The sequence below is a fragment of the Mustela nivalis genome, assembly GCF_964662115.1.
Source record: "Mustela nivalis genome assembly, chromosome: 14".
NCBI lineage: Eukaryota > Metazoa > Chordata > Mammalia > Carnivora > Mustelidae > Mustela > Mustela nivalis.
In genome coordinates this window covers 64,155,252-64,166,916 of record NC_139033.1, presented here as the reverse complement: position 1 = coordinate 64,166,916, position 11,665 = coordinate 64,155,252, and the positions used below count along the sequence as shown (strand labels likewise).

At 38.0% G+C, this 11,665-nt stretch overlaps 1 long non-coding RNA gene across 1 annotated transcript in view; it reads right to left on the bottom strand.

The window, feature by feature from the left end:
• Positions 1–11,665, bottom strand: part of LOC309847931 — a 55,308-nt gene that overhangs the window by 37,890 nt on the left and 5,753 nt on the right. The window contains exon 2 of the long non-coding RNA XR_014302729.1: positions 6,125–6,263. This is a non-coding gene — a long non-coding RNA (uncharacterized lncRNA). The remainder of the gene's footprint in view (positions 1–6,124; positions 6,264–11,665) is intronic.

Sequence of the window (11,665 nt, the reverse complement as noted above, 5' to 3'; positions counted from 1 at the left end):
CAAGAAAGTAATTATGTGATTTCTTCTTCCAGACCTTGCAACTGCAATCAATTTCCTGATTTTTGAAGTGATAAGAGTTCAAAATCCATTCTGGGAATTGGCTGGGAAATAAATAGCAGTCCCATTTCCAAGTAAAATATACTCTTTTATATTGAATTGGACTCTGTATACTGAAATACTGAGGTTTGGCATTTCTTATTGTTGTTTGTTTATTGGCTGGCTGGTTGGTTGGTTGGTTGGTTGTGGTCATTGTTAATGAGACCCAATGGGAAAAGGAGCCTACACAAAGCATTCTGAATTTTCTAGATTAGGTCTTTGTTCTAACATGGTGGTACAATTAGTCATGTGAACCAAATAGCCTTTTTGACCTTCTTTCTATTCCTATTTTTTTCTATGGATATTATGTTGGCCAAGATATCTGGCAGAGGGAGCAGGAGATGTACATTCTGCACCAACACAATGATATTCCAGGAGCATAAATCATTCCTGGAAGTGCTGACTGTATCTTCATTTTTCTCAAGTGTACCAAGCTCCCACATACTACAAAGCCATATAGCACATGGTATTCCTTCTGCCTGGAACATTCTTCTGCCCTCAGCTTGGTCCAGTTAGCTTCTTTCCGTCCCTGTCCCATAATCACTCTTTGATTGACTTTTCTAATGGTTCTTAAAGATTTTATTTATTTATTTATTTATTTATTTATTTATTTGACATTGAAGGAGAGAGATCATAAGTAGGCAGAGAGGTAGGCAGAGAGAAGGTGGGGGAAGCAGGCTCCCTGCTGAGCAGAGAGCCTGCTGCGGGGCTCGATCCCAAGACCCTGAGAATCATGACCTGACCCGAAGGCAGAAGCTTAACCCACTGAGCCATTCAGGCGCCCCTCTAATGGTTTTTTATCATTTGTTCAGTAAACATGTGCATCTCCTTGCTACTGCTTATCACAGGTATAATGTTATAATTTTTGAGTAAGTCATCCTTCAATTAATGTCTTAAACAATACATAGAGACTGGAGTGGAATGGATGTATGTATGCTCTACACATGACCAATTTTCAGTCAACTATATAGAGATAAAACAAAGCAACAAATCCACAGATAATTAAAGACCATTTTTAACTAACTGTTTCAGACCTCTCCCCATTTTTATCTCTCATCAATGTATAAGTTAAAGAATAGACTAGACCTAGATCTTTTGCATATCCTTTCTCTCTTTGTTCCCCATTTCTTGAGTCCACTCTTTTAATGAGACTGGAAATGTCACTAGCAACAAAAAGTAGAGAGTTAGGATCCTTAGACTTGGGGATAAAGTGAATGCCAATGGTTAGATCAAAGGTCAGCAATGCAATGAATCAAGATTTTAGACCATATCTTCTTAAAAGCATAAAGTAGAAGGAAACTTCACAATTTTTCCCCCTATCTCTACCTCTTCTCTTTAGATAAGATAGATAATCTAGAGCCTTCTCATTTATTTTCTTGGTGTATAGATAGACAAGATGATGGAAAATATATAGTCTAAAAGATATGTTGTCCCAAATTGTTACAGACCTTATGTACTTTTGTCCAAGTATAGCTGAATTGGCATGAATTTTCAAATATTGTGACCATGGTCTCTAAGAGCTGTTACTTTCTCTCTTTTAGTTTGACTGATCCATTTCATTTTACCATTGAATCCATCTTTAGACACACTGACGTCTGACTTTCCCACTGTCTACTCATCTGGGGTAGACAAATTGCTTTCCTGAGTATGATGCTTGGTCCTACTGTTATGAAGCTGGAAACTGATGGAGAAGCATTAGCCCACCAATGAGATGGGCAAGATCCCATAGACCACTCTGGTGGTCTGTGTGGGACTTGTTCAGCTTCTCAAGGAACTAAGATGATAACAGACCTGTTCTGAGATTGGAATTGCAAACCGCAAAGTACTGTAGAGGCTTACCAGAGCTCCAGGATGCAAAAGGTTTTCCATGAGAAGCAAACCTATTCCATTTGTGGCTTTTGCTAGTTTTGCACTATCAAGAAATGTATTTTTAAAAAACCTTTTCTACAATGCTTGCAAAAGCCACAAATTCGATACCTTTGGTTTGCATGCGAAACGTGATGCCTAATTCAGGTTAGACTTTGTATTGCATTAGCTAATGCACTAGAACTTCTTCCAAGAAGTTCCCAGGTCAACCAGTTTAAGCTTCACATTTCAAAGACACTTTGATTTGAGACCTCAGCAAAACATTCACAAAGAAATGAATGGCCATGTAATTGTCAAATTTAAACCTTAAAATATTTAAATGTTGCATTGCCTCATCTCAACACTCCTGATAAGCTCTCATGAAAATTATGGGCTAAAATTGACATTGATTCCATTAGTGCAATAGAGGCAAGTTCATATCATAGAAACAGGAAATGATTCAGGTTAAAATCATTCACTCAGCTGTGACATGATAAAAGGCACACAGTACAGAGGATCTCCAAGAGAAAAATGTATTCCTGGAAATGGCTGAAGGACTTTAAATTGGGGGAAGGGGGGGAGGCGTGCAAGTTGTAAATCTCCTTTATAAGAAAATCCTCCAACAGGACTCATAGGCTATTCTATGGCCTATATTAGGTTATGAACTTTCCATGATTGTTGATTCTCACTACTGTTCTTCTACAGTCAGTTTTACTGTCTAAAAATCAGGTTCAGTTGGATTTCCCAAGGCTCTTCTTGACTCTTCTATGGAGTTTGGTGCCAACATGGGTCAGATGACCACAACACTCCACTCTGCAGTATTTGAGGTGACCGCAGTTATAGGGTAAGTGGAACCATTTTCATTATCTTTTATATATAATCTGTGAGGTCTAAGTTGGATTATTTGGTATGAAAGGTTTAAGGTATTATCATTTTTAGTAGCACTTCATTGAGAAATGTATAAGAAACATCTGAGAATTTACTGATCTTTCCCTATTGACTCTGTTACTTGTGATTCAATGATTTAAAAAAAAAAATCTTCAAAAGAGTAACAGTAGAATTTTTCAAATATCTCTTCTTTATCTCCCAACATATCATTAAGCTTTGGATTCACAGAAGCAAAATGGCCTTAGATGATGAAGATATAGATTATGGACTGAGGGCTACATAATTAAACATGTAAGATATCAAGGTAAAGTACCAGAATACATAAAGAGGATAATTTCTTTAGTCAGCAAATGGGCAATAACAGGAAAAGAATTTTTGTCTTGGGATAGTGAGCAGTTGTATAAACATATGATGCAAAGGCTTTTTCAAATAGACATAACATTGCCATATGTTCCATCTGAAAACTGCAGAGGGACTTGGGAAAATCAGAATGATTTAAGATCTCCTATACACATCTCTGCCACCATTTGGTTAGCTGAGCCCAAGCAGCTAAAAGTAAGGAGTGTAGTTAAATAGGGACACATTGAGAGACCATAGTGTGCCCCCAGAGATCTTTGTGTTAAGATAAAGAAAGCCATCAAACATCATGGACAAACTGCTGCTTCCCTTAAGACATGGTAAAGCCTGTGCACTACCTCTGGTCGCTCAGTTCTACCAGAGCTCATGGAAGGCTTCCTCTAGATTCCGGGCAGAGACTGCTTAACATGGCAAAGAAGGTTTAGACTGTGGGCAACATATGGATTTGCCCTTCTTCAGTACTTAGCTATGAGAAAGAGACAACACTGCTAGGTGTCAAAAGACCAGTAAAGTAAACAGATCCCTCTACATAAAGGAAAGGCAGCCTACAAAGCAGGCACAATGGAAACAATAGCACCTCAATGCCAAGTGCAGGCTGTGCCTGCACAATATCAAATCAACCAATCGAAGGGTGAAAAATTCAACACGCACAGATGTTTTGTCTACGTAACCTAGCCTGTGTGCTTGCTTTCTTTTTTGCAACTGCAGTGAACAATGGTTTTGGTATCATGTAGGCACAGACCCCGTGTAAATAATTGGCACCCAAAGACAAGTCATTGAATTGGTTGTATAGACCACCACTCTCCATTTCATTGACTAAAGGGGGGGAAATGAGATTGTTGTAGGAAGCAAACTATACGACCAGCAGTGGCAGTCTGCTCCATAGAGCTGACTTCATTAACCTCAACAGGGTCCAATTAAATCCAGGAGGGTGAACAGCTGTCTGAAAGTCATTTTTCCTTCATCCAGAGGATCAGATTTATTAATACACAGATATTTTTATTGTCCAATCCCTTAAGAGGATAGGTGGGAACTTTTTCTGGCCAAAATTAATCAGATTGCACTTAAAACTGATCATTACTTAAACATTCATTTTAATTTGCTTCTCTTGCTGTCAATAGTCTTTTCTCTAGAATAAAAATAGTTTGTGTCATTTGAAAGTACCCAACCATAAAGACATAAATAACTCTAGAGTGAATCAGAATCAAACGAAGTTGCTCAAATTTATGTCCCAGAAACTTATTCATATATGCATGAATGTTCTTGTTTATAACTCATTCTGCATGGCATCTGATGGGCTCACAATTTAAGTCTTTCTTCAGTTATGGAATTCCTTAGAATAATTTCTTCCTGTATGGACTTCCCCTCCTGCCCCACTATCCCAGTTCTAGTTGCCTCGTAAGTCCTACTCGGCAAATAGTGAAACCTCCAAATCTCCCCTTCCTATCTCTGAAATTTCAAGCTTCATGTCATTGGGCTACATCCAGAGAAAAAATACCTCCCCTCACTTAAATTCATTGATTCATTCATCAAGGGTATCCCATATGCTATTTAACCCACTTAGTGAATTTTTTATTTCAACAATCACCATTTTCATTGCTAAGAAATTATAACTGCCAGATCTTGTTTCTTAAGTACTTGTTGTTGTTTAATAATCTCCTATTCATATAGCATGTTTGCAAAAAGATTCCTTTATCCCTCTGATTATATTATGTGTTCTTAAAGTCATTTTTGGATCATTTATATTATTTCTCGTCTTTCTGGTGTGAAAATGTTCTATATGTGATAATAATCTTTCATTGTGGCCATCAACGGATAGTATCTAATTCTTGGTTACCCAGTCTTAGTTCAGGTTTCCTCAAAACAGAGCTACAGAAAGCGGTGTAAGAAATTTATTTTAAAGAAATCCTAAGAAACCCAGCGAAGGAGCAAAGTGAGATAGCCAAACAAGAAAGACCAATGTAAGGGATTATTTGTTCTGTTCACCCAGGATTTTTGAGAAGTATAAAGAATCTTAGTTTGCTAAAAGACTTCCATCCCCCATTCGTTGAAGGCTGCCCTTGGGACTGCTGACATCCTCATACTTTTGGACTGTGTTTCCCCATGGGCCAAGATGTTTCCCTTAGTTTGGGAGAAGGACCTGGAGCATAAAGCAGAGAAGATATGCACTTAAGGCTGGATTTGCTCAACTGTACAAGGCTTTTGCCACTGAAATTGGGCAAGGATCTCCCACAGGCATTCTGTAGAAGAAGTCTCCAGAATGTGTCCTGAATTGTGATAATTCCTGATAGAGTGACCTTCTTGCAGGAGTGAACTTTGAGCAGTGACATTAACCTAGCCTTTTATCAGCAGCATCTGATTTGCCCTGGCAGTGAGGGGCAAATCCACTGCCATCTTTTTAGGGTGCCTCTTTTTCTCTGGCTTCCAGACAGTTCTCATTCTTATTTTTAGGAATGGCTATGAATATTTTTTGAAATGTTTTCTATAATGTTTTCTAGGAGAGAAAGATCTCCACCTGTACTAAGCCATCTGCCTAATGTATAAATTAGACTCTTCTGTTATCTGTCTTAAAGAATCACTTACAAGATCACCAAGATTCCCTGAGTAATTTTGGATTTAAAGATTACGCCCACATTCACAACATCTATTTCTATAAGGTTTCACCAATGCTGACCTCCTTTCTGCTATCATTCCACCCAAATTCAAAGTGCTAATTATTGGAGGTGAGGCCCTGATCCTCTGAGGCCTGTCTGGGTCAGTCCATTTGAAATTTTTACAACTAGTGTCCTAGAAAATTCATCTAGTAAATATTTGATGTCATACTCGCTTTCCAATGCAGAAGATTGTTTTGCTTTATCATGTCATATTAGTTTTCTAGGGCTGTCATGACAATGTATCACATTTAAGTGGCTTAAACAACAGAAGTTTATTTTCTTACTATTCTGGAGACTAGAAGTCTGAGGTCAGGGTGGTTGCAGCATTGGTTTCTCCTGAGGCCTCTCTCCTTGGTTTGTACCTTCTTGCTATATCTTCTCATGGTCTTGCCTCCATACCTTTCTGTGTCAAATCTCATCTTCCTATAAGGACACCAGTAACATTGGATTTGGGCTCACCTTAATGACCACATTTTAATTTAATTACTTTTTAAAAACCCCTATCTCAAAATATAATCACATTCTGAGATTGTAAAGAGTAGATTTCACCCTGTGAATGGGGGTGAAATTCAACTCAGAATACATGTCCATTAAGAATTCTTCAGATTTAAAAAAAAAAAAAGAATTCTTGAGATTCCCTTCAATATTGTTCAAATGGAATGAAACATTATTCCAGTCTCCATGCACTTCAAATAGAAGGAGTTGCCATTGCTACAGACGTTCAAATCACGGGGTTTTTTCCTCCCATTTTTACTAGAAAAACATTTCGGCTAATAATCTCTTTGTGCAGAAAGGAATACCAGGGTGATAAACCAACAAGACAAAATCTTTAGGTCAAAGCTGAATATAGCAAAACCTACTTAATATAAGATTCTACAACTTATGTGAAAAGATAAACTAAGTCACAGAATCATTTTAATTAATTTCTTTTTAAACTAATATGTAGATATCATTAAATACTTAATCAAACAGTTCAAAGGGATCTTGAATGTAAAGAAAGTCTTCCTCCCACCTCCATCCTCAGTTCCTGGCTGTCCTTCCCAGAGGCAACCACTATTATCTGTTTCTTAATTATCACTCCAGAGATACTCTATGGGAATGCAAACATGTATATTAATGCATCCTTTTTGCTTTGTACTGTAGAGGTATAGTTTACATATATTTTGTGTTGTGGCTTTCCACTTAACAGTCTTCACGATTACTCCATCTCACAAAAAGAGATGTACCTAATTATTTTCAAAGGCCAAATAATTTTTTGTTATATGGGTGTACAAGTATAAATAATTTTTTAGCCATACCTACTGATGGCCATGTAGGTCGTTCTGGCCTTTTGTTGCAATCAATAAGGTCATAATGAGTAGCCTTCTTTATACAGTTTTGCACAGAAGTACACTTGAAAAATAAATTTCCACCCATAGAACCACAGGTTCACATGTTATGTGTATTTTTACCTTTGAAATACATTGAGAAATTTCCCTCCAAAGAGTCTGCATCAATCTGGAATCTTACAAACAATGTATATGGATATTTGCTTCCTCACACCATGTTAATATAGATTATTATCAAACTTTCAAAGTAACTTATCAGTTTGGTAGGTGAAATAGTGGTACATCATTATTTTTCTAATTTGCATTTCCCTAATTATGGGTGAGGTTGAGAACCTTTTCTTACACTTAAGAACATTTGGATTTGTGGTAGAAGAGTCAAGATGGCGGAGGAGCAGCAGGCTGAGATGACTTCAGTTAGTGGAAGATCAGCTAGATAGCTTATCAAACCATTTCGAACACCTACAAATCCAACAGGAGATTGAAGAGAAGAAGAGCAGAAATTCTAGAAACGGAAAACCGACCACTTTCTGAAAGGTAGGACCGGTGGAGAAGTGAATCCAAAGTGACAGGAAGATAGACCATGGGAGGAGGGGCCCGCTCCCGGTAAGAGCTGAAATAGCAACAGAGCACAAAATCAGAACTTTTAAAAGTCTGCTCCACTGAGGGACATCACTCCAGAGGTTAAGCCGGGGTGAAGCTCACATGGGAACAGTGTGGCCTCAGGCCCTGTCAGGTCACAGAAGGATCGGGGCTGTCAGAGTGTCACAGAGCTCACAGGTATTAGAACAGGGAAGCCGGCTACAGAGACAGAGCCAAGGAGTGAGCTCTCAACTTGGGGCTACCTTAAATCATGATCCATGGCACAGGCCACTGCTCTGTGAGCAGGGACCCCACAAGATCCACGGATATCCCACTGGAAGAGCACAGGGATCTGTGGGGCTCAGAGACTCCAGGCAGGGCTGTGTGCCAGAGACAGAGAAGCTTGGTCACAGGCTGGGTGATCTTGGAGCACAGCTGGAGGCCAGGGAGATGGGAGTGCTTAAGTGATGATTGAGTGCTTTTCTCCAAAGGCGCACTGAGGAGTGGGGCCCCGAGTTCTCAGCTCCTCTGGGCCAGAGATTGTGAGGCTGCCATTTCATTCCCGTCCTCCAGAACTCTATGGAAAGTGTTCAGGGAACAAAAGCTCCCGAAAGCGAACCTGAGCAGATTACTTAGCCTGGCCCATGGTAAGGGCAGTGCAATTCCGCCTCGGGCAAAGACACTTGAGAATCACTACAACAGGCCCCTCCCTCCAGAAGATCAACAAGAGATCTAGCCAAGACCAAGTCCACTTACCAAGGAGAAGAGCGGAATTCCAGAGGAGGAGAAAGCAACACATGGAATTCACAGCTTTCTCCCCAAGATTCCTTAGTCTTGCAAAGTTAATTAATTTTTTTAATTTTATTTTTTTCTTCTGCTAAATTTTTTTAAACTTTTACCCTTTCCTCTTTTATAGCTTTTTAACTAGTTTATTTTAACCATAACTTTCATTAAAAAAAAATCTTTTTTGAACCTTCATTATTATAGTTATATTTTACCCTTCATTGTATCTAACTTTATTTTTTCTTTACACATAGCATTTTTTCTTCTAAGAAATATTGGGGTACAACTTCTTCTAATAGATCAAAATACACCTCAAATCTACCACAGGGCCTCAAATATAGCACAGGGCTTTATTCTAGTCTCCAGTCTGAGCAAATTCTCTCCACTTTCTTTTTCTTTATTTTCCCAACCAACTTACCTTATCAACTCCTTTTTTAGAAATTTTTAAAAAAATTTTTTTTCATTTTTATAGTCATATTCCATCCCTTCATTGTGTTTACTTATATATGTTTTTCATTCTTTAAAATTTGGGGAGGTAGTTTCTTCTAAGAGACCAAAATACCACCAAAATTAAGTGGGTGACCCTGTTCTATTCACCAGTCTAATATATGTATATTTTTCTATTTATTTTCTTTTTTAAATTTTTTTTTCCTGAACTTCTTTTTACCCTCTTTCTTCCCCCCCACGATTTGGGTCTCTTCTGATTTGGTAAAAGCACACTTTCTTGGGGTCTTTGCCACCCTTTTAGTATTTTATTCACTCCTTCATATATTCTTATCTGGATAAAATGACAAGGCAGAAAAACTCACCACAAAACAAAGAAAAAAAGAACCAGAGGCAGTACCAAAGGCTAGGGACCTAATCAATACCTAATTGGTAATATGTGAGATCTAGAGTTAAGAATGATGATTATCAAGATGCTAGCTGGGCTCAAAAAGGCATGGAAGATATTAGAGAAAGCCTGTCTAGAGAAATAAAAGCCTTTTCTGGAGAAATAAAAGAACAAAAATCTAACCAAGTTGAAATTAAAAAGAGCTATTAATGAGGTGCAATCAAAAATGGAGGCTCTTACTGCTAGGATAAATGAGGCAGAAGAGAGAATTAATGATATAGAAGACCAACTGACAGAGAATAAAGAAGTTGAGCAAAAGAGAGACAAACAACTACGGGACCACGAGGGGAGAATCCGAGAGATAAGTGATACCATAAGATGAAACAACATTAGAATAATTGGGATTCCAGAAGAAGAAGAAGAAAAAAGAGAAGGGAGCAAGGTATATTGGAGAGAATTATTGTAGAGAATTTCCCTAATATGGCAAAGGGAACAAACATCAAAATCCAGGAGGCACAAAGAACCCCCCTCAAAATCAATAAGAATAAGTCCACACCCCATCATCTAATAGTAAAATTTACAAGACCTAGCGACAAAGAGAAAAATCCTGAAAGCATTCTGGGACTAAGAAGTCTGTAACATACAATGGTAAAAATATGAGATTGGCAGCAGACTTATCCACAGAGACCTGGCAGGCCAAAAAGAACTGGCATGATACATTCAGAGCACTAAACGAGAAAAACATGCAGCCAAGAATACTATATCCAGATAGGCTGTCGTTAAAAATAGAGAGATAAAAAGCTTCCAGGACAAACAAAAACTAAAAGAATTTGCAAACACCAAACCAGTTCTACAGGAAATATTGAAAGGGGTCCTCTAAGCAAAGAGAGAGCCTAAACGTAACAGACCAGAAAGGAACATAGACAAGATACAGTAACAGTCACCTTACAGGCAATACAATGGCACTAACTTCAGCTCTTTCAATAGTTACCCTCAATGTAAATGGGCTAAATGCCCCAATCAAAAGACACAGGGTATCAGAATAGATAAAAACACAAAACCCATCAATATGCTGTCTACAAGAAACTCATTTTAGACCCAAAGACACCTCCACATTTAAAGTGAGGGGGTAGAAAACAATTTACCATGCTAATGGACAGCAAAGAAAGCTGGGGTGGCAATCCTTATATCAGACCAATTAGATCTCAAGCCAAAGACTATACTAAGAGATGAGGAAGGACACTATATCATACTCAAAGGGTCTGTCCAACAAGAAGATCTAACAATTTTAAATATCTATGCCCCTAACATAGGAGCAGCCAATTATATAAACCAATTAATAACAAAATCAAAGAAACACATCGATAATAATACAACAATAGTAGGGGAACATAACACTCCCCTCACTGAAATGGACAGATCATCCAAGAAAAAGATCAACAAGGAAATACAGGCCTTAAATGACACATTGGACCAGAGGGACATCACAGATATATTCAGAACATTCCATCCCAAAGCAACAGAATACACCTTCTTCTCTAGTGCACGTGGAACATTCTCCAGAATAGATCACATCCTGGGTCACAAATCAACTCTCAACCAGTACCCAAAGACTGGGATCATTTCCTGCATATTTTCAGACCACAATGCTCTGAAGCTAAAACTCAATCACAAGAGTAAATTTGGAAAGATCACAAATACATGGAGTCTAAAGAGCATCCATCTAAAGAACAAATGGGTCAACCAGGAAATTAATGAAGAATTGAAAAAATTCATGGAAACAAATAATAATGAAAGCACAATGGCTCGAAATCTGTGGGACACACCAAAAGCAATCCTGAGAGGAAAATATATAGTGATACAAGCCTTTCTCAAGAAACAAGAAAGGTCTCAAATACACAACCTAACCCTACACCTAAAGGATCTGGAGAAAGAACAAGAAAGAAAGCCTAAACCCAGCAGGAGAAAAGAAATCATAAAGATCAGAGCAGAAATCAATGAAATACAAACCAAAACAACAACAACAACAACAAAACTATAGAACAAATCAATGAAACTAGGAGCTGGTTCTTTGAAAGAATTAATAAGATTGATAAACCCCTGGCTAGACTTATCAAAAAGAAAAGAGAAAGGACCCAAATTAATACAATCATGAATGAAAGAGGAAAGATCACAACCAACACCAAAGAAATACAAACAATTATAAAAACATATCATGAGCAACTACATGTCAGCAAATGTGACAATCTGGAAGAAATGGAGGCATTTCTAGAGATGTATAAACTACCACAACTGAACCTGGA